The following is a 24,554-nucleotide window of genomic DNA, read 5'->3' as shown; positions in this document are numbered from 1 at the left end:
AAAGGAAAAACTTATGAAAACAGAATTCTAAAAGTTAGTTACAATTTTGCAAATAAAAAGAAAAGTTATGTCTAGTCTAACTCAATTAAAAATCCCTAATGTTATAGCACAGTCCCCGGCAATGACACCAAAAACTTGTTGACCTCAGCAAGTGTACGGATATGTCGCAAGTAATAATAAAAAATATCGAATCCACAGGGACTAGAATAAGCACTAAAGATGTCTCAAAGCGAGTTAGCAAAACAACCAATCAATTGATTTACAAAGTCTAAGTGTAACTATGAAAGGTAAACAAAAGAATGAAAGAATAAGAAACAAGAATAAGGATAATGATTAAGGTATGTTCTAGGAGTTTCGGTTTCTTTGTAATGTGAATTCAATGTAATGATCGATCAAATCTTATTTCTCAATTGCCCACCGCTTGTAGAAGGTTGTCGGTTCCCTCTTGCAATAGACAACCAACCTAGGACTAAAATATATCTAAATGCGATCAATTAGGAATTGACCCTATGTTGTCCTTACACAGGCTTGCCTGTCATGTGCGTCCCTCGGAAAATCAACATAGAAATCACTACTTCTCAACCTCATTAGATATAAAGATTAATGCATCCAATCCATCCTACCCTCTTGAAATACCTAATTTCCCTCTCAAGATTACCCCTCAAACGTCCTTACACGGGCATGTTCCTGTCACGAACTGTTGGAGTGTATACTTAAAAGTTTAGCTTTTGTACACATTTATTTTGAAATAAAGAATCACATTGGTCAAATGTTTACATTTATTTGTTAAATGTAATTGTTCAATTATTTTATATAGTAGATAACATGGAGTGTGGAGTCACACTTAGAAGATCATGTTGTCGGTTCTCTATAAATTATAAACAGTTGCTCACGACTAAGATGGAAAGGAACAAACCATCAGAATAGACGTAGTGTAATTAAGTATTAGTTTATCTTGACTAATAAATTACACTGATACACTTTAAGTGTATTGAGTAGGATCATTTAGGTAAGTTCTTTTTGTACTGACTTAGTAAAAGAACTAGACCTTAGTTATTATGGAAGTGTGTGCTCTTAATCCTAATATAATAACAAGCATGTATATTTAATATTTATTTCTTTGACTTATCAAAGGGTGAGGTTTAACTCGATAAATCAATATGCCCGATAAGTTGGGAAATGATATTACTTATAGTATGTGTTGTTGATTATAGAAGGAATTTGTGTCCTACTTATCTAGGTTGAGAATGCCCCCAAGAGGAGCTCATAAGGATTGCTATGTTAAACCCTGCAGGTGGACCTAGTCCAACATGACAATAAAGTTGAGTGGTACTACTCTTGGAGCTAGATATTAATTAAATGAGTTGTCAGTAACTCACTAAATTAGTGGACATTCATAATCTTAAACACAGGGAGACTAACACACTCATGATAAGAAGGAGCCCATAATGTAATTTGAGATTAGTGCGGTAGTGCGGTAATAACTCTCTAGTGGAATGAGTTATTATCGATGAACTTGAGTTGTGTGTTCGGGGCGAGCACGGGATACTCAAGCTCAACGGAAGGCCAAAACCAATTTCTCCTCTAGGTCCCTGTTGTAGCCTCAATAAAGCCTCAAGTCCATCCAAAGAAAAGCATATCTTGGTGTCCAAGAAGGGGCCGGTTCATTGCTTGGTGACCAAGCAATGGCTGACCACATATTCTCTAGAAATGGCTGGCCCTTGCCTTGGGCAGGGGGGTCGGCCGCAATATTTAAATTAGGAAGGTTGTTTTTGAATTTTTAAATTTCCTCAGATATTTACAATTTGTAAAAAGAGAGATTTTAAAAATTTATAAAATTTTCCTAATTTAAATTAGGCCACAAGGTTTTAAAAGAGAGTTGTAAAATTTATAAAACTTTCTTTTAAAAAGAAATATTATTAGAGATGTTTTAAATTTTAAAACTTTCCTTTTAATATCCACATTAGAAAAAAAAAGAGAGTTTGTAAAATTTTATTAGAAGTTTTCTTCTTTTAAAATTTTATAAAAAAAAATTTCTTTCTTTTCCTTTTAATAAGTGGCCGGCCACCTCGCTTGGTGCCCAAGCAAGGGGCCGGTCAAATAATTAAACATCAACAAATAGTTGTTTAATTAATAAATCAATCTAGGATTGATTAATTAAAAGAAAAGAAAAAGATAAAATTAAAAGGAAATAGGAATGAGTCTAAATTTTTTATAAAACTCTTTCTATAATTTTCCGTTGGGAAACTAATATAAAAAGGGGGGAAGGGGAGGCCTTAAAAATACATAACAATTGATATTGTGTTGTTGGAGATCATCAAGTGGCCGGCCCCTCTCCCTCTTTTCCCTTTGCTCTCTTTTGCTCCTTTGTGGTGGTGGTGGCCGAATTCTAGAGAAGGAGGAGAAGCTCTCCGGGTGGTGTTCGTCTTGGAGGATCGTCGCCCACACGACGTCCAAGAGGAGGCGAGGGATACGGCAGAAGATCTCGAGGTTTTTAGCATAAAAGGAAGAGGTACAACTAGTATTTAATTTCCGCATCATACTAGTTAATTTTTCTTTGTATAAATACCAAATACAAGAGGCATTCGATTCTTGTTTTTCGAATTTAAATTCGATGTTGTGTTCTTTTTCTTTTTTCCTTGTGATTTGATTGTTCCTTTTGGTTAACCTAGAGTTATATAAGGAAATTAAATATTAACTTTCCTTAAAAGGCTTTGTCTAGTTGGTGGTGGTTGCTCCCATATCCAAGAAGGTCAAGTGTCTCGCCATTTAGTACTGGAAGCCAATTTTGAAAACTAATATTTAATTGAATTTATAACCTAGGTGATTTTGATCAAACGTGTTAAGTTCCGCAGGAGATCCAAATCTAAACCTAAAGGAACATCTAAGTTAAACATTGAATCAAACGTGTTAAGTTCCGCAGGAGATCCAAATCTAAACCTAAAGGAACATCTAAGATAAACTTTGAATCAAACGTGTTAAGTTCCGCAGGAGATACAAGTTTAACTTAAAAGAACACATGGTAGCTAGAAAAGGTTCAGATCACGTACAAAATTTTTGTACAGTGGAGCCATTGGGTTTTCCGAGTAGCAACCAACAATTGGTATCAGAGCTAGGGTTTTGCCTCTGTGTATTTGGTATTAGTTTAATTATGCACATGTCATACATAATTTAGGCAGGTTAATAGTAGGATGTGCTAACTTTGTGGATGCAGGATCCAACTATTATGGCTTATAGTTATTATTGTTAGGATCCTTCGTACGGAGGCTAGAGAGGGGGATGTGAATAGCCGACCCCAAATCGTCGCGTTTCTACAAACTAGGGTTAGCGCAGCGGAAAATAACACGTAGAAACGAAGGAAAAGAAATCAAACCTAAAACAAACCGATGTAACGAGGTTCGGAGATGATACTCCTACTCCTCGGCGTGTCCGTAAGGTGGACGAAGCCTATCAATCCGTCGGTGGATGAAACACCGGAAAACCGGCTAATACAAACACTCCTTCTGGGTGGAGAAACCTCGCCACAATATTCTTGCAACAGCAAGATGAATGTACAAGAAATACAAGAAAGCAGAAGACAATACGAATGTAAAAACAATCTTGCCTTCTCGTCGACTGGAAGAAGCAACAGCTCCAAGCGCCTACAACAGCAGGTGATCCAGCTGGAAGCTCATGCGAAGCTTCAATGCATCAAGAGCTCAACAAAGCTCAGAACCTCAGAGCACAGAAGCAGAAGCTTCAATCCAAGGAAGAAGAAGAAGGAAGAAGAGTGGAGGCTCGCAGCAGCAGCCCTCCTTTTATAACCTGCGAAGAAAGCGAAGAAACACAGAAGAAATCTAGTCGTTGCGTCGCAACGGCTAGTGCCTGGATCGGTCTACAGACCGATCAGGCTCCATGTGGATCGGTCCACAGACCGATCCATTCCCTAGCCTTCGCTTCTGTTCCGTCTCTGATCGGTCCACAGACCGATCAGGGAACCTCCTGATCGGTCCGTAGACCGATCAGGCTTCTCTTCTCTCGAACTTCTTTGCGCCTCCTGATCGTTGTCTGATCGGTCTCCAGACCGATCAGATAACCTACAGTAGGCTACTGGATGGTTACTGATCGGTCTGGTGACCGATCAGGCTATCCAGTGTATCACTAGATCGGTCCCCAAACCGATCCAAACTCCCCAGCCCTAAACCTCAGGCTTCTACACCAACATCCGGTCAACCTTGACCTGTTCGTTCATCATTCCTAGCATCTGGTCACTCCCTTGACCTGCTAGAATTCTCCACCAAGTGTTCGGTCAATCCCTTTGACCTACTTGGGCTTTCCTCTTCGTGCCAAGTATCCGATCACTCTCTTGATCTACTTGGACTTCCCAACACCAGATGTCCGATCACCCTTGATCCATCTGGATTTTCCCTTGCCCGGCTTCATTCACCAGGACTTTCACCTAGCTTCACTTACTAGGGTTTTTACCTGGCTTCACTCACCAGGATTTCCAATCTGCCTGGCTTCACTCACCAGGACTTCCAAACTGCCTGGCTCCACTCACCAGGACTTTCCCGAATGCCTGGCTTCACTCACCAGGACTTCCACTTTCACCTAGCTTCACTCGATAGGATTTTCACCTGGCTTCACTCACCAGGACTTTTCCCCGTGCCAAACTCCCTGTTTGGACTTTTCCCGTGCCAAGTCTCCATACTTGGACTTTCCGCGTGCCAAGCTACCTGCTTGGACTTTTCCCCGTGCCAAGTCTCCGTACTTGGACTTTTCCAGTGCCAAGTCTCCATACTTGGACTTTTCGCGTGCCAAGCTCCCTGCTTGGACTTTTCCCGAATCAGGTCAACCAGGTCAACCTTGACCTAAGGTTGCACCTACAATCTCCCAAACACCTATTCTTGTCAAACATCAAGAATACAACTCTCTTCTCGTTAAACATCGTCAAACATCAAAACACAACTCGAGTCAGGTCAACTCGAGTCAGGTCAACCAGGTCAACCTTGACCTAAGGTTGCACCAACAATCTCCCCCTTTTTGATGTTTGACAAAATCCAAAATCAAGTTAGGTTAACCTGATAACCTAACTTAGGTTTTCCAATGTTCTTCCTTGAACATTCTTCCCGATAACCTAACTTAGGTTTTCCAATGTTCTTCCTTGAACATTCTTCCAAAACCTACACTCTCCCCCTTGGGACATCTCTCCCCCTTTTTGACACACATCAAAAAGAGGGAATCAAGGTCAAGAGTTTCTTCCTAATGAAAGTCTCATAACTTTCATTGAAACCCTTAATTTCCCCCTTGATACTAAACTCAACACTCAACTTAGTGACAATCCCATATCACTAATCCTCAAAAGTCTTAAGGAGAAAAGAAACTCCCCCTAAAAGTCAACTCCCCCTTGACAATTAGTTAAGACTCCCCCTTGACCATTGCACCAACAATGTCTTGGAGAGTTTCAAACCTTTAGAAACCCGAAACTCAACTCCCACAGCTGAAATTTCAGATCACAGTCGAAATTCAGCAAATTCAGCACGCCTGATCGGTCACCGGACCGATCAGGACCCCTCTGGATCAGTCCCCAGACCGATCCAGCCTTCCCTGGATCGGTCCAGTGACCGATCCAGCCTTGGACAGACTCGAGTTCTGAGTTCCTTCTCCCGAAATTCAGAAACTCACAACAAATTCCAGAAAATTCCAAAAATTATAAAATTTTGAGGATATATTCCTCATAACATATACTATCAAGGAAAAATAGTTTTCTATGAAAATAACTTCCATTTTCAAATCTTGATACAAAGTTTGAAAAGTTTTGAAATAGCTCAAAGTTTCAAAAACTTTGTATCACTTTGTTCAATGATGAATGCTATCACTAGAAAAGCTTCATCAAGGTTTTTCAAATCAATTTCAAAATGATTTTAAACCTGTTAATTTAGGACCATAATCTTAGGGCTAAATGTACATGACTTGTACATAAGCTTTCCCTATGATCCCCCAATTTTGAATTAGGTTCATCTAGGTACAAGAACTATGCACCTTGATCCTAACTCATCATCCTAATATCTCACACACATCTAAGGTGTATCAAACACATCCAAGTCAATTTTGATGTGAGATATGAGTTTAGGTTATCTTAGGCTAGATTCTCATGCATTTTCTAAACATCAATTTGATCTCAATATCAAAATGTGCTTTTATCCTTAAATCAATTTCATTGATTATTAATGCAAGAGATGATGACATGGCATGAAATAATATCATAAATGAAAACATGTGTCAATGTCATGATGTCATGGCATAAAGTATGAAACTTAACTAAAGCATGACATATAAAGAACCTAAGCTTTATCATGACATATCAAATGATAAAATTAAACATGATGTCATGACATGTGAGGGCAAACAATCATGGCAAGGTTTAGCATAAATAAACCATACCTAGATTACCTATCTAGGTATCCTTAACCTCAGCTAATAATTAAGCTTTAACCCTTGATTGCCCTAAAATGTGAAAATCCTAATTTTGACACTTCTTGAACTCTAGATTAATTCATGCCACTTAAAGATCAAATTTATCCTCAAATCTTGGCATGTTTCATTTTTCCTCAAGAGTTCTCTAGATTTTCCCAAATTGTGCCAATTGACATTAACATCATTATTTTCAATGATGGCACATTTTACTCTTCCAAGGAGTAAATATTAATGATTATTCCATTTCATTTTCAAAGATTCCCAAAAACCTTGAAAATGCTCCTTGAGTGTCAATTTCCTCAAAGTTGGGTTAACTACCCTTCTAATCGGAGTTGACACTCTCTAACCCATCTATGGGGTAGAGAAGATGCTCCTAGGAACCCAATACCTATTTGAGCTCATTGGGTTCACTAAATATTCACTAGGGATAACTTCCCTAGCAACCCTCCTAATGACCCTCTTAGGCTTTAAAGCCTTGGTCATTTGGGACTCATCAAGATCAACTCTAGGGGTGACTCCCCTTGTGACCTTGGTGATGGTCTTCCTAGCCCTAGATTTTGTTCCATAATCGAATGGAACATTATGATAAGTGGGCTTGACCACTTGGGACTTAGGTTTGTGACCCAAACCTTTCTTGTCCTTGGACATTGGTTTTTGACCCTTAAACCCTAGAGATGACTTCTCCAAGTTCTTAAGAGCCTTTTCCAAAGTATCAAGTCTTGACCTCAAGACTTGATTCTCCTTCTCTAATACCTCAAGTTTTAATTTGTCATTGTTCTTTGAGGCATTCCTAGGCATATGTCTAGTTGATTTGGGATTCCTACCTAGGTTTTCCTTAGCCTTAGATGAGTTAATTCTAGGGTTGGCTTTCCTAGTGTTATCCTTATCTAGGCTTACATGTTTGGCTCCTAAGCACATATATTGATTCCTAAGATTATCATGCTTATCATTCTTGACAATTGCAATAAAACTACTAGCATGAGTCTTATTATTATTGCAAGAATGTGCCTTAAATGTTACCTTAGGGTTTGCCTTAGCTCCCCCTATCGACGTGCTCGGTCTCTTGTCCTTGTGAGATTGCCTCCCCCTCGGACATTGACTCCGATAATGTCCCCTTCGCTTGCATTGAAAGCACACCACGTGCTCTTTGCCTTTGAGTATCGGGACTCCGGCTTTCTTGACCTTTGGCGCCGGTGGAGTCTTCCTAACCCTCTTTGGACACTTACTCTTGTAGTGCCCAAATTCCCTACACTCAAAGCACATTATGTGTAATTTGCTAGAAATTAAAATGCTTGAGTTACCTAGGTTTGAGGATGGATGAACGCTCTCTCCTTCATCCCTTCCGGAGGTAGAAGCTTCTTCTTCTTGCTCCGAACTTGAAGAAGAACTCTCCTCTTCTTCTTTAGATGTTGAGTGGCTCTCAACTTCTAAATCCATTCCTCCATGATGTGAACTCCTTGGCTCACTTGACTCCTCTTCATGACTTGAAGTGGAGTTCTCCTCATGGAACTTTGCCAAGTTATTCCACAACTCCTTGGCATCGTTATATCCACCTATCCTACACAAAACATCATTAGGTAAAGAGAATTCAATGATTTTCGTTACCTCATCATTGATGGTTGATTGGTGGATTTGCTCCTTGGTCCACTCCTTCTCTAGGGTTTCTCCTTTCTTGTCCATAGGAGGCTCGAAACCTAATTGAACACAACTCCAATTTTCAAGGTTAGTCATAAGAAAATACCTCATTCTTACCTTCCAATACGCGAAGTCGCAGCACTCGTAAAAGGGTGGAAACGTGATGTCTTCTCCGAGTCGATCCATTCTCTAGCTTGTGCTCCCACGGGTGTTAATCCGACGAAGAGCGCGCCTTGCTCTGATACCACTTGTTAGGAACCTTCGTACGGAGGCTAGAGAGGGGGGTGTGAATAGCCGACCCCAAATCGTCGCGTTTCTACAAACTAGGGTTAGCGCAGCGGAAAATAACACGTAGAAACGAAGGAAAAGAAAACAAACCTAAAACAAACCGATGTAACGAGGTTCGGAGATGACACTCCTACTCCTCGGCGTGTCCGTAAGGTGGACGAAGCCTATCAATCCGTCGGTGGATGAAACCCCCGAAAACCGGCTAATACAAACACTCCTTCTGGGTGGAGAAACCTCGCCACAATATTCTTGCAACAGCAAGATGAATGTACAAGAAATACAAGAAAGCAGAAGACAATACGAATGTAAAAACAATCTTGCCTTCTCGTCATTGGACAACAGCAGCGGCTAACCGTGACTGGAAGCTCACATGAAGCTTCAATGCATCAAGAGCTCAACAAAGCTCGAACCTCGGAGGGAGCAGCAATCAAGGAAGAAGAAGAAGGAAGAAGAGTGGAGGCTCGCAGCAGCAGCTATAACCTGCGAAGAAAGCGAAGAAACATGGAAGAAATCTAGTCGTTGCGTCGCAGCTAGTGCTGGATCGGTCTGACCGTCGGGCTCCATGTGAATCGGTCCAGGCCGATCCATTCACTAACTTTCATTAGTCTCGATCGGTCCATGGACCGATCAGAACCTCTGATCGGTCGTAGACCGATCGGGCTCTCTCTCCCAAACTTCTGCGCCTCGATCGTTGTCCGATCGGTCTCCAAACCGTCGGATAACCTCTGATAAACTCTTGGATGGTTCTTGATCGGTCTAGTGACCGATCGGGCATCCAATATACTCGGTCCCCAGACCGATCCAAACTCCCCAGCCCTAAACCTCAGGCTTCTACACCAACATCCGATCAACCTTGACCTGTTCGTTCATCATTCCTAGCATCTGGTCACTCCCTCGACCTGCTAGAATTCTCCACCAAGTGTTCGGTCAATCCCTTTGACCTACTTGGGCTTTCCTCTTCGTGCCAAGTATCCGATCACTCCCTTGATCTACTTGGATTTCCCAACACCAGATGTCCGATCACCCTTGATCCATCTGGATTTTCCCTTGCCCGGCTTCACTCACCAGGACTTTCACCTAGCTTCACTTACTAGGGTTTTTACCTGGCTTCACTCACCAGGATTTCCAATCTGCCTGGCTTCACTCACCAGGACTTCCAAACTGCCTGGCTCCACTCACCAGGACTTTCCGAATGTCTGGCTTCACTCACCAGGACTTCCACTTTCACCTAGCTTCACTCGCTAGGATTTTCACCTGGCTTCACTCACCAGGACTTTTCCCCTTGCCAAACTCCCTGTTTGGACTTTTCCCGTGCCAAGTCTCCATACTTGGACTTTCCGCGTGCCAAGCTACCTGCTTGGACTTTTCCCCGTGTCAAGTCTCCGTACTTGGACTTTTCCAGTGCCAAGTCTCCATACTTGGACTTTTCGCGTGCCAAGCTCCCTTCTTTGACTTTTCCCGAATCAGGTCAACCAGGTCAACCTTGACCTAAGGTTGCACCTACAATCTCCCAAACACCTATTCTTGTCAAACATCAAGAATACAACTCTCTTCTCGTTAAACATCGTCAAACATCAAAACACAACTCGAGTCAGGTCAACTCAAGTCAGGTCAACCAGATCAACCTTGACCTAAGGTTGCACCAACAATTATGTGTGTGATTGGACCCTTGGACATGTCAAGGGCATTTATTAAGTGTGCATGATTGTATTATAAAATACAGCAGGAGCTGTATTTAGTTTTATTAGGATTTTATTTTTTGATCTAGATACATGTACATTCCTTTTATGGAATATAGGATCGATGGATGTAAATTTTATTTTATGTTCGATCTAGTTTACATGTACATTCCTTCGAGGAATATAGGATCAAAAGATGTAAAATTCTATTTATGTCGCGGATCGAATCTTGAAAGGCGTGGAACCTTTTTAGGATCAGAGTGGCGCAGCGGAACAAGGAGCAAGATGGATGCGACAACTAGACCCGGTGGCGGTGGCTAAAGATGGCAGCAGCTAGGGATGACGACACACGGAGGACAACAATAGATAAAATCCATAATAGTTGAAAATTAGTTTTTTCTATTTATTGTTTTTATATTGTGCTGTGTGTGAATGTTAGTGTACATATTTAGTAGGCTAGCATCATCAAAATTCCTCACTTTAAATAACTAAGTGGGAGAGGGATTTGTTTTAGTGAATTCCACGGTCTCCATTACTAGTTTGTAAGTGATGCAAACAAACTTGCGCGTTGGCTCTGAGTGTCTTCCTCCATATCGGATGAGTTTGTTTACGGATCACTAGACCAAACTTCCATTTCGGATGACTATAGGAAATTAATTAAGAGCGTGTGATCTTCTCCATCAGAAGGGGCACAATCTTATTAATGGACTTAGTGTCAAGTAATGGTATACACTTAGGCACGTCTAATAGTATCCTCCCCATCGGAGTCACTGCTATTATTTGTGTGACCGAAGGAAACCAACTATTAATTTTATTTGTCAAAAAGTTAGGTTGACAAGATAATAAAATTAATGGGATATACCTTTCTTTTACAAATGTTGAATCTGTATACGTCCACACTATCGTGGCATACAAAATTCACGGTGTTTTAAGGTGTTGGTTAATTTAAAATAGTATTGTTTGAGGAATCAATATTATTCTAAATTTAGAGTTCTGACCAAAATTTATTTTGTGATTCTTAGGATGACTTTCAACCCACTGGCCATTATTCTAAAAGAAAACAGACTTACTGGTCCCAACTATATAGATTGGAAAAGAAACCTGGACATTGTTTTAACTGCTGAGGGCTATAAGTTTGTACTGTCAGAGGAATGCCCAGAAACACCTAGCAATGATTCTACCCCAGAGGAGATTTAGTATCATAGTAAATGGGTAAAAGCTGATGAGATGGCGCGGTGTTACATCTTGGCTTCGATGTCAAATGTATTGCAACATCAGCATCAGGATTTACCAACAGCCTATGATATAATGAACAATCTCAAGGAACTCTTCGGACATCAGAATCGGGCTGCTAGGCAAGAGGCAATGAGAAAACTGATGACAGCCACCATGACTGAGGACACTCCCGTGAGGGATCATATTCTCAAGATGATGGCTTACTTAAACGAAATACAAGTTCTTGGAGGGAAAATTGATGGGGAAACCCAGGTCGATATCATCCTCCAAACGGTGCCCAGAAGTTTTGAGCATTTTCACCTGAACTATAATATGAATAAAAGGATGTATTCATTGGCGGAACTTCTGACAGAACTTCAGGCAGCCGAAGGGTTTTTCGTCAACATTCTCAAATTCACTATGCTGAAAATGGTTCTACTTCTAAGCCGAAAGACAAGAAGAAGAAGAAACAAAATGGCTCAGCAAAGAAGGTGAATAAACCTCAAGGTGCATGACAAAAAGCTGGAATAAAGAAGCCGAAGGGCAAGTGCTTTATTTGCAAGCAGACTGGACATTGGAAGGCAGACTGTCCTCGTAGGAAACAGAACAATAAAGGTATATCTCATACTCTAGTAGTTGAAACATGTTTAGCGGTGTTATCTACCAGCACCTGGTGTGTAGATACGGGAGCCACTGATCATGTCTGCAATTCTTTGCAGGGGTTCCAGGAAACCCGACGACTATTTGATAGAGAGATAACTATCTACATGGGCAATGCTACTAAGGTGGCGGCTGTTGCAGTGGGAGACGTCTACTTATCATTTGATAGGAATAGGAAATTGGTTTTAAGGAATTATCTTTATGTACCCAGTTTTAGAAAGAATTTAATTTCAGTTTCTAAATGTATTTGGATGGATATTCAGTTTCCTTTAGTAACAATGTGGTTATAAAGAGAAATAAAGTGATTATCTGTTCTGGTGCATTGGTTGGCAATTTATATACTTTAAATCTAATTTCTCCCACAAAGCAAAATATGGAAATTAATAACACATCTTCTAACTCTAATAAGAGAAAAGAACCTTCGGAAATGAACCAAACACATCTTTGGCATCTAAGGCTTGGTCATATTAACTTAAATAGGATTCAAAGGCTTGTAGCCGATGGACTCTTGGGTCCATTAGAGTTGGAAAACTTTCCAACGTGTGAATCCTGCTTGGAAGGTAAGATGACCAAGAGACCTTTTAAGGCCAAGGGGTATAGAGCCAAAGAAGCCTTAGCTTAGAATTGGTTCATTCTTATTTGTGTGGTCCTATGTCTATCCAGGCTAGAGGTGGCTTTGAATATTTTGTCTCTTTTATAGACGATTATTCAAGATATGGATACATTTACCTAATGCGCCGCAAGCCTGAGTGCTTTGATAAGTTCAAAGAGTACAAGGTTGATGTGGAGAAACGTCTAGGTAAAAGTATCAAGACACTACGGTCTGATCGTGGTGGCGAATACCTCTTAGGAGAGTTTAGGAATTACTTATAAGAGGTCGGGATTCAATCCCAATTGTCCGCACCTGGTACACCCCAACTGAATGGTGTGGCAGAACGAAGGAATAAGACTCTTATGGAGATGGTTAGATCGATGATGAGTTATTCAAAATTACCAAATTCGTTTTGGAGATACGCTCTGGAAACAGCAGTGCACATTCTGAACTTAGTACCTTCTAAATCAGTATCTTCTACTCCCACAGAATTATGGAATGGGCGGAAGCCCAGTCTAAGACATATTCGGACTTGGGGTAGTCCAGCACATGTGCTGAAACAAGATGTTGATAAGTTAGAATCTCGTACAGAAGTTTGTATGTTTGTGGGGTATCCCAGAGGAACGAAAGGCGGTTTATTTTATAGTCCTAAAGACCAGAAGGTCATTGTTAACACCAATGCCCAGTTTTTAGAAAAAGACTATATAATGGATCACAAGCCCAGTAGTAAAATTGTTCTAGAAGAACTTAGAGAGGACACATCTGTTGGTGCAATCGACCTAGGTTTTGATCGGTACGATCATAGTTTTGATGTGTGTGTCAAAGAGTTTAAGTTAGGTTCATCCTTGTATTTGATATGTGTATTTGAGTTGTGCAGGTTCGCAAGATACACATGCGACTCAGGTTGATGGCTTCGGGTCCGGTGAAGGATGAAGCATCCGAGGGACCGTGGACAAGGCAGCGAGGACAAGGGCCGAGGGAAGCTCGAGGCATACTCGAAGGATGGCATTGGGGACGAGCCGCAGGCTTGAATGCATCCGAGGGACGAGCAAAGAAAGTATGTGAAGGTTCTTAAAGCTACAAAGGCGTCAAAGAGTTGTAAGGGTGAGATGCAGTGCACGAGATTGTACTCGGATTAAAGCATAAATTTTAGGGTTTCTTGTGGCGATCTTGTGGCGATCTTGTAGCGATCGTCGCATGTTTAGCGATCGGTAGTGCGATCGGCTTCTTGTGATCGTGGCGTGAGCAGAATGGTTACGTTCGTTCGGTCGATGTAGATCGATCATTGCAAGTTTTAGCGATCGGCACCGATCATTGCTAGTTTTAGCGATCGGTGGTATATGACCGTTGGTGCTGGAAAGTAGCCGTTGGCTACCTCCAACGGTAACACCAGTCAACTGCATGTTTTAGCAGTCGACTGGTGCCGAGATGAGTTGATATGATGTTCAACTCTCTCCTCTTATTTAAGGGAAGCTTTGGGGCTTGAAGGAGGTTACTCATGCTTATTGAATAACTCCTTGTCATTGCCCAAAAGCTTCCAAGCCTACTCTCTTCCTCCTAAACCTAAGTTCATCATTGTAAAGAGGAAGAGATCCTTTGTGAGAGGTTTGCTCCACCGAGAAGGAGAAAGCTCTAGCCGGAGATTGCCGGGGACTGATCCACCGAAGGATCAAGGGCTCGTCCACCTCAAGGACATGCCGTGGAGTAGGAGCAAGCAATCTCTGAACCACGTAAAAGAATCGTGTTAGCGTTTGTGTTCTTACTCATTGCTTTCAAGTTTTAGTTTCATTTCCGCTTGCGCAAACTAACCGTGTAGAGAAGAAATCGAAGTTGGGGGTGACCTAGCTATCCAACCCCCCTTCTAGCCAACCACCGATCCCTTACAAGTGGTATCAGAGCAAGGACGCCCTTCAACGGACTAATCGCCAAGAAGAGCACTTCATCAAAATGGCCGGCTCAAACAATCATCCACCCAAATTCGAAGGGGACTTCTCTTGGTGGAAGAAGAGGATGGAGGTATTTTTCGAAATCGATTTTGACATAATGCTAATCATGGAAAATGGTTTCGAAGTGCCTAGGGATCAAGACAATAAGATACTTGAGAAAACAAGGTGGAGCAAGAAGCAAAGGGAAGAACATTTAGCAAATTCAAAAGCCATCCATCATCTACTAAATGTTCTTCCCCAACAAGAAGTAACAAGGGTGGGAACCTACTCAAGTGCCAAGGAGTTATGGGAAAAGCTAGTGGAGCTTCATGAAGGCACATCGGAGGCAAAATTGGCAAGAAGAGATCTTCTCCGAACTCAACTCAACAATGTAAAGCTTGAGAAGGGAGATAAGGTATCTACACTTCATGCTAAAATTAAAGAAATTTTAAGTGGACTAACAAGTGTAGGTGAAAAACTCTCCAACCGAGACATCATAATGAAAGTCATCAATGCCTTCCCAAGAAACTCGACATGGAGCTCTATTGTAGATTCATTCTACATTTCAAAGGATCTAGAGAAGAGCTCTCTAGATGAATTCTTCTCAACAATGGAGCTTCACGAAACAAGGGTTGAAGGATTAGAAGGAGAAGCAAATAGATCAAGAGGAGTAGCCCTTGTGGCAAACAAGGGAAAGGGTAAGAAGAAGAAGTCTTCATCCCCACCATCCTCCGACTCCGAAGAATCAAGTGCCTCAATGGATAGTGATCAAGAGGCATATATGGTAAGGAAGATGAGAAAAGCATTTAAATCTTTTTCTTCTAACAAATCACATGCTAGGAGAAGCTCAAGGGGCAAGAGTAGAAGAAGAAAGATCAAATGCTACAATTGTCAAGGAGAGGGACATATGAGAGATGATTGCCCTCTCTTGAAGAAGAAGGAAGGGAAGAAGAAGGAGGAGAAGAAGACAAAAGAAAAGGGGAAGAAGGCTCAAAACCTAAAAGCAACATGGGATGATCCTTCATCATCATCGGAGGAAGAAGAGCACCATGTAGTAAATTTTGCTTTAATGGGAATTGATGATGTAGCCTCCACCTCATCCGAGCAAGAAGAAGGAAGGAGCTCAAGTGAAGATGAAGAGGGGAGCTCAAGTGAAGGGGGAAGTCAAACTTCGGATTCGGACTTCTCGGTAAGTGAGGTACATAATCTTCCTCCCCATATTTTAATTAAAATTATTTCAAGCACAAATGATGATTTGTTCAATGCAAAAAGGAGAAATAAATCCTTGAAACATGAGATTATGTGTCTTGAAGAAAAATTAGAATCCATGTCTTCTAAGGACAATGATATGCATGCTTCTTCTTCTTCAAGTTCAAATGTATCATGTTTAGAAGAAGAAAATAAGGAATTAAGGGAAAAGGTAGAATACCTTACCAATGCCCTTAGGAAATTTGAAATTGGCTCTAAAACCCTAAATATGATCATTGGGAGCCAAAGGGCAAGTTTTAAGAAAAATGGGATAGGATACAATGAACCAAATAATGACAAGACCTACCATTGTCTACTTGCTAGGGGGCAATCAAAAACCAAGACCATAGAACGAAAATGGATCCCCAAGGAATATTTGGTTAACCCAATTAGAAAGAATTTCTATTGGGTGCCAAAATCAATCCTCAAGGGTTAGAGGATTTTGGGTTTAATCAACCAATGAAATAATAGTTCAAATCCTTGAAAAATGGTTGACTTGAGACCTTAAGGGGGAGCACTTAGCCTTGATAGAAATTCATGATCAATAGGGCTAAGTAGAGGTTACCTTTATCTCACAATGACTTGAATTATATTCTAACCATAAATGTGAGATACTAGGATGATACAAATAATTCACTTATGCTTATTGCATTTTGATGAGTTATGAAATGTATCAATTTTTAGTGATCATAGGCCAACTATGGGGAAAGCAAATGTTTAATTAATGGACATCTTGCCCATAGATCATAGTTGGACATTTCAAATGTTTTGAAAATAATTCTATGTTTTATTTACTGTGGTTTAGCTATTTTGAAACATATGATTGCAAAACAAGGTTTTAAATTGGATACAAACTTGATTGATTTTTAAAGTGTTTGAGTTTTTATCAAAATTTCAAAAATATGATGAATTTTCATGGAAACATATTTTTCCTTGTTAAAGAACATTATAAGAAATATGTGTTCAAAATTTCATGATTTTTCGAATTTTCTAGAATTTTTTATACATTTCTGAAGTTGGCTTCAGAATGGTGAAATTTAGTTTTGGTATGTGCCAGTCGACTGCGACAGTTAGCAGTCGACTGGTAGCTGTTTCCCAGCACATTGAAGAGCTGGTTTTGGGTATTTTTAAGTCCACATTGATACCATAGTATGTATACATGTTTGATACAATTTTTGATGGTGTCAAAGGGGGAGAAATGCAAAGGTTTAAGTTAAAAACCTAACTATGTGCAAAACTTGAAAATTATGGTTGAGAGCATATGTTAAGGGGGAGCTTGGGTATTATGCTTTGCTTCTAATTTTCATGTTGATATTTATGCCTAACTTAAACATATTGCCACACATCAAAAAGGGGGAGATTGTTGGTGCAATCGACCTAGGTTTTGATCGGTACGATCATAGTTTTGATGTGTGTGTCAAAGAGTTTAAGTTAGGTTCATCCTTGTATTTGATATGTGTATTTGAGTTGTGCAGGTTCGCAAGATACACATGCGACTCAGGTTGATGGCTTCGGGTCCGGTGAAGGATGAAGCATCCGAGGGACCGTGGACAAGGCAGCGAGGACAAGGGCCGAGGGAAGCAATTTCGAGGCATACGCGAAGGATGGCATTGGGGACGAGCCGCAGGCTTGAATGCATCCGAGGGACGAGAGCCAAAGAAAGCATGCTTGAAGGTTCTGTTAAAGCTGTAAAGGAAGCGTCAAAAGAGTCGTAAGGGTGAGGGTACAAGTGCACGAGAGATTGTACTCGGAGTAAAAGCATAAATTTTAGGGTTTACTGTAGCAGTACTGTAGCTGCACTGTAGCAATACTGTAGCAGTCGACTGCATGTTTTAGCAGTCGACTGGTGCAATCGACTGCGCAGTCGACTGGGCGCGAACAGAATGGTTCTGTTCGTTCGGTCGGTGTAGAATAGTCGACTGCAAGTTTTAGCAGTCGACTGGTGCAGTCGACTGCTAGTTTTAGCAGTCGACTGGTATATGACCGTTGGTGCTGGAAAGTAGCCGTTGGCTACCTCCAACAGTAACACCAGTCGACTGCATGTTTTAGCAGTCGACTAGTGCCGAGATGAGTTGATATGTGTTGGTGCAACCTTAGGTCAAGGTTGACCTGGTTGACCTGACTCGAGTTGACCTGACTCGAGTTGTATTTTGATGTTTGACTTAGGAAGATTGTCGGTGCAACCTTAGGTCAAGGTTGACCTAGTTGAGTTGCATGTTGATGTTTGACACTCGTGGAAGAGTTGTATTCTTGATATGGGACAAGAATAGATGTTTGGGAGATTGTCGGTGCAACCTTAGGTCAAGGTTGACCTAGTTGAGTTGCAAGTTGATGTTTGACACTCGTGGAAGAGTTGTATTCTTGATATGGGACAAGAATAGATGTTTGGGAGATTGTTGGTGCAACCTTAGGACAAGGTTGACCTGGTTGACCTGATTCGGGAAAAAGTCCAAGTATGGAGACTTGGCACTGGAAAAGTTCAAGCAGGGAGCTTGGCACGCGAAAAGTCCAAGTATGGAGACTTGGCACGGGAAAAGTCCAAGTATGGAGACTTGGCACTGGAAAAGTCCAAGTATGGAGACTTGGCACGGAAAAGTCCTAACTGGGATGTTAGGCAGTGTGGAAAGTCCTGGTGAGTGAAGCCAGGCATTCGGGAAAATCCTGGTGAGTGAAGCCAGGTGAAAATCCTAGTGAGTGAAGCTAGGTGAATGAGAAAGTCCTAACTGGGATGTTAGGCAGTTGGAAAGTCCTGGTGAGTGAAGCCAGGCAGTTGTGGAAATCCTGGTGAGTGAATCCAGGTGAAAATCCTAGTGAGTGAAGCTAGGTGAAGGTGAAAGTCCTGGTGAGTGAAGCCAGGCATTCGGGAAAGTCCTGGTGAGTGAAGCCAGGCATTCGGGAAAATCCTTGTGAGTGAAGCTAGGTGAATGAGAAAGTCCTGGGATGTTAGGCGGTTGGAAAGTCCCGGTGAGTGAAGCCAGACGGTTGTGGAAATCCCGGTGAGTGAATCGGTGAAAATCCTAGTGAGTGAAGCTAGGTGAAGGTGAAAGTCATGGTGAGTGAAGCCAGGCATTGGAAAGTCTCGTGAGTGAAGCCGGGCATTGGAAAATCCCGGTGAGTGAAGCGGTGAAAATCTAGTGAGTGAAGCTAGGTGAATGAGAAAGTCCTAACCGGGATGTTAGGCGGTTGGAAAGTCTCGTGAGTGAAGCAGGCGGTTGTGGAAATCACGGTGAGTGAAGCCGGTGAAACCCTAGTGAGTGAAGCTAGGTGAAAGTCACAGTGAGTGAAGCCGGGCAAGGAAAATCTAGATAGATCAAGGGTGATCGGACATCGGTGATGGGAAGTCCAAGTAGGTCATAGGAGTGATCGGATACTTGGTACGGAGAGAAAAGTCTAAGTGGGTAAAAGGATTGACCGGACACTTAGCGGGAGTCCTAGCAGGTCAAGGGAGTGACCGGATGCTAGGCGCAATGTACCAACAGTCAAGATTGACCGGATGTTGGTTTGGACTTGGTTTGGGCGAAAACCATGAGTGGATCGATCGGTGATCGATCCGGTGATCTGAAATATTCTCGATCGGTCGGTGATCGATCGTAACACATCGATAGCATCTTGTGTGTTAATCGATCGGTGACCGATCGAGTCGATCGAGCCGAGCAGAGGCGGGCGCAGAGGGCTGATCGGTGGGGACCGATCGGCTTTGACCGATCGGGGGAAGCGAAGGAGGAGGAATGGATTGGTGCGTGGACCGATCACATGGGCCTGATCGGTCCAGGCATCGATTCAGCACTAGCATGACGCAACGGCTAGATTTCTTCTGTGTTTCTTCGTTTTCTTCGCAGGTTATAAAAGGAGGGCTGCTGCTGCGAGCCTCGACTTTCTTCTTCTTCCTTCTTCCTGTTTTTGGTGCTGCTAAGCTTGCTGTTGAGCTTTGTTGAGCTGCTTTGAAGCTTCGCGTGAGCTTCCGGCTGGGTCACCTGCTGTTGTAGGCGCTTGGGAGCGGCTGCTTCTTCCAGTCGAAGAGAAGGGAAGAGAAGGCAAGAAAGTTTACATTTGTATTGTACTTTATTTCTTGTTTTCCTTGTACTCTTTTCTTGCTGTTGCAAGAAGTTTCTGTGGCGAGGTTTCTCCACCCAGAAGGAGAGTTTTTATTAGCCGGTTTTCCGGGGACTCATCCACCAACGGATTGATTGGGTTCGTCCACCTTACGGACACGCCGAGGAGTAGGAGCATCATCTCCGAACCTCGTACATCGCTGTGTTAAGGTTTGATATTCTTCCTTTCGTTTCTAGTTTATTTTTCCGCTGCGCTAACGAATTGTAGAAAGAAACGAGTGATTTGGGGCGGCTATTCACACCCCCCTCTCTAGCCGAGTACGAAGAGATCCTAACAAGTGGTATCAGAGCGAGGTCGCTCTTCGCCGGATTAACACCCGAGGGAGCACAAGCTAGAGATGGATCAACTCGGAGAGGACATCACGATTCCACCCTTCTACGATTGCGACGACTTCGCATTTTGGAAGGTAAGAATGAAATATTTTCTTATGACTAATCTTGAGAATTGGAGGTGTGTGCAAGTAGGTTTCACTCCTCCGGAGGATGAAGAAGGAAAACCTCTCAAGAAGAAGAGGTGGACGAAGGAGCAAATCCACAAATCAACCATCAACGATGAGGTAACGAAAATCATTGAATTTTCTTTACCTAATGATGTTTTGTGTAGGATAGGTGGGTATAACGATGCCAAGGAGTTGTGGAATAACTTGGCAAACCTCCATGAGGAGAACTCCACTTCAAGTCATGAAGAGGAGTCAAGTGAGCCAAGGAGCTCACTTCATGAAGGAATGAATTTAGAAGTTGAGGGCCACTCAACATCTAAAGAAGAAGAGGAGGAGAGTTCTTCTTCAAGTTCGGAGTAAGAAGAAGAAGAAGTGTCTACCTCCGGAAGGGATGAAGAAGAGAGCTTTCATCCACCCTCAAACCTAGGTAACTCAAGCATTTTAATTTCTAGCAAATTACACATAATGTGCTTTGAGTGTAGGGAGTATGGACATTACAAGAGTAAATGTCCAAAGAGAGTTAGAAAGACTCCACCGGCGCCAAAGGTCAAGGAAGCCGGAGTCCCAACACGCAAGGGCAAGGAGCACATGGTGTGCTTCCAATGCAAGCGAAGGGGACATTATCGGAGCCAATGTCCGAGAGGGAGGCAATCTCACAAGGACAAGAGATCGAGCACATGTATAGGGGGAGCTAGGGCAAACCCTAAGGTAATCTCTAAGGCACATTCTTGCAATTCTAGTAGGATGCATGCTAGTAGCCTTATTGCTATTGTCAAGAATGATAAGCATGTTAATTATAGAAATCGATACACATGCTTAGGTGCCAAACATGTGAGCCTAGATAAGGATAACACTAGGAAAGCCAACCCTAGAATTAGCCCATCTAAGGCTAAGGAAAACCTAGGTAGGAATCCAAAATCATCTAGACATATGCCTAGGAATACCTCAAAGAAAAATGATAAATTAAAGCTTGAGGTATTAGAGAAAGAAAATCAAGTCTTGAGGTCAAGACTTGACTCTCTAGAAAAGGCTCTTGAGGATTTGACTCTAGGGTCTAGGGGTCAAAAACCCAAGTCCAAGGACAAGAAAGGTTTGGGTCACAAACCTAAGTCCCAAATGGTCAAGCCCACTTACCACAATGTTCCATTCGATTATGGAACAAAACCTAGGGCTAGGAAGACCATTACCAAGGTTACAAGGGGAGTCACCCCTATAGTTGACCTTGACGAGACCCAAACGACCAAGGCTTCAAAGCCTAAGAGGGTCATTAGGAGGGTTGCTAGGGAAGTCATCCCTAGTGAATATTTAGTGAACCCAATGAGCTCAAATAGGTATTGGGTTCCTAGGAGCATCTTCTCTATCCTATAAATGGGTTAGAGAGTGTCAACTCCAATAAGAAGGGTAGTTAACCCAACTTTAAGGAAATTGACACTCAAGGAGCATTTTCAAGGTTTTGTGAACCTTTGAAAATGAAAAGGAATTATCGTTTACTCCTTGAAGAGTAAATTGTGCCATATTTGAAAAATATCGATTTTAATCTTATTTGGCACAATTTAAGAAAACCTAGAGAAATATCATAATTGGGATTTTGGTTTTCTCTTAGGGATATATGGGCAATCTAGGGTTAGATTTTAAGTTAGCAAAGGCTAAGGATACTTAGATAGGGAATTTAGGTATTTTATTTGTGCTAACTTGCCATGATTGGTTGCCATATGCCATGCCATGACATCATATTTATTTTATTATCATTTGAAATGTCATGATAATGTTTAGGTTATCTATATGTCATGTTTATTTAAGTTTTCAAACTTTATGCCATGACATCATGACATTGGCACATGTTTTTACTTATGATATCATTTTATGCCATGTCATCATCTCTTGCATTAATAATCAATGAAATTGATTTAAGGATGAAAAATACATTTTGATATTGAGATCAAATTTGTGTTTAGAAAATGCATGAGACCTTAGTCTAAGATACCTAAACCCATATCTCACATCAACATTGACTTGGATGTGTTTGATACACTTTAGATGTATGTGAGATATTAGGATCATGAGTTAGGATCAAGGTGCATAGTTTTTGTACCTAGATGAGCCTAATTCAAGAAATGGAGGATCATAGGGAAAGCTTGTGTACAAGTTATGTACATTTAGCCCTAAGATTATGGTCCTAAATTAAAGGTTTAAAATCATTTTGAAATTGATTTGGAAAACCTTGATGAAGCTTTCCTAGTGATAGCATTCATCATTGAACATTGTGATACAAAGTTGAGTTAAACTTGAACGATTTCAAAGTTTTTGAACTTTGTATCAAGATTGAAAAATGGAAGTTATTTTCATAGAAAACTATTTTTCCATGATAGTATATGTTATGAGGAATGTATCCTCAAAATTTCACAATTTTTCAAATTTTCTGTAATTTTCTGTGAGTTTCTGAACTTCTCCCGGGGAGAAAATCAGAAGTTTTGATTTCAGTGGCTGGATCGGTCCGGGGACCGATCCAGGGAATATCTGATCGGTCTGCGGACCGATCCAGAGTATTGTGGATCGGTCTGCAGACCGATCCAGTGAGTTCCAGTAGCACGAGTGCGATCTGGTGAAGGGCTGATCGGTCTGGTGACCGATCAGTGATGATCCAGAAAGAGGATCGATTTGGGAATCGATCCAAGGGGTTCCTGATCGGTCTGGGGACTGATCAGTGCGTGCTGAATTGCTGAAATTCGACTGGATGTCTGAAATTTCAGTTTTAGGAAGTGGTGTTTTTGGATTTCTAAAGGTTTGAAACTCTCCAAGACATTGTTGGTGCAATGGTCAAGGGGGAGTTGGCCTTTAGGGAGAGTTTTACCTAATTGTCAAGGGGGAGTTGACTTTTAGGGGGAGTTTTTACTCCTTAAGACTTTTGAGGATTAGTGATATGGGATTATCACAAAGTTGATTGTTGAGTTTAGTATCAAGGGGGAAGTTAAGAGTTTCAATGAAAGGTATGGGACTTTCATTAGGAAGAAACTCTTGACCTTGATACCCTCTTTTTCTTTTTGATGTGTGTCAAAAAGGGGGAGAATTATTGGAGAACCCAAGTTAGGTTATTGGGTTAACCTAAGGGGAGAATGTCCAGAGAATGTTCAAGGAAAGAACATTGGACATTGGAAGATGATTGGAAAACCTAAGTTAGGTTATCGGGTTAACCTAACTTGATTATGGGTTTTGTCAAACATCAAAAAGGGGGAGATTGTTGGTGCAACCTTAGGTCAAGGTTGACCTGGTTGACCTGACTCGAGTTGACCTGACTCGATTTGTATTTTGATGTTTGACTTAGGAAGATTGTCGGTGCAACCTTAGGTCAAGGTTGACCTAGTTGAGTTGCATGTTGATGTTTGACACTCGTGGAAGAGTTGTATTCTTGATATGGGACAAGAATAGATGTTTGGGAGATTGTTGGTGCAACCTTAGGTCAAGGTTGACTGGTTGACTGATTCGGGAAAAAGTCCAAGTATGGAGACTTGGCTGGAAAAGTTCAAGCGGGAGCTTGGCGCGCGAAAAGTCCAAGTATGGAGACTTGGCAGGAAAAGTCAAGTATGGAGACTTGGCTGGAAAAGTCAAGTATGGAGACTTGGCACGGAAAAGTCCTAAGTGGGATGTTAGGCGGTGGAAAGTCACGGTGAGTGAAGCCGGGCATTGGGAAAATCCTGAGTGAAGCCAGTGAAAATCCTAGTGAGTGAAGCTAGGTGAATGAGAAAGTCCTAAGTGGGATGTTAGGCGGTGTGAAAGTCCTGGTGAGTGAAGCCAGGTGGAAATCTGGTGAGTGAATCCGGTGAAAATCCTAGTTAGTGAAGGGTGAAGGTGAAAGTCTGGTGATGAGAAGTCCAAGTGAGAAAACCTGGTGAGTGAAGCCGGTGAAAATCCTAGTGAGTGAAGCTAGGTGAATGAGAAAGTCCTAAGTGGGATGTTAGGCGGTTGGAAAGTCACAGTGAGTGAAGCCGGGCAAGGTAAAAAATCTGGTGAGTGAATCCGGTGAAAATCCTAGTGAGTGAAGCTAGGTGAAGGTGAAAGTCTGGTGAGTGAAGCCGGGCATTGGGAAAGTCTGGTGAGTGAAGCCGGGCATTGGGAAAATCCTTGTGAGTGAAGCCGGTGAAAATCCTAGTGAGTGAAGCTAGGTGAATGAGAAAGTCCTAGCTGGATGTTAGGCGGTGAAAGTCCCAGTGAGTGAAGCCGGGCAGTGTGGAAATCTGGTGAGTGAAGCCGGTGAAAACCCTAGTGAGTGAAGCTAGGTGAAAGTCACATGAGTGAAGCCGCAAGGG

The sequence above is a fragment of the Zingiber officinale genome, chromosome 1B (genome assembly GCF_018446385.1).
Source record: "Zingiber officinale cultivar Zhangliang chromosome 1B, Zo_v1.1, whole genome shotgun sequence".
NCBI lineage: Eukaryota > Viridiplantae > Streptophyta > Magnoliopsida > Zingiberales > Zingiberaceae > Zingiber > Zingiber officinale.
Note: the sequence above shows the minus strand (reverse complement) of the source record.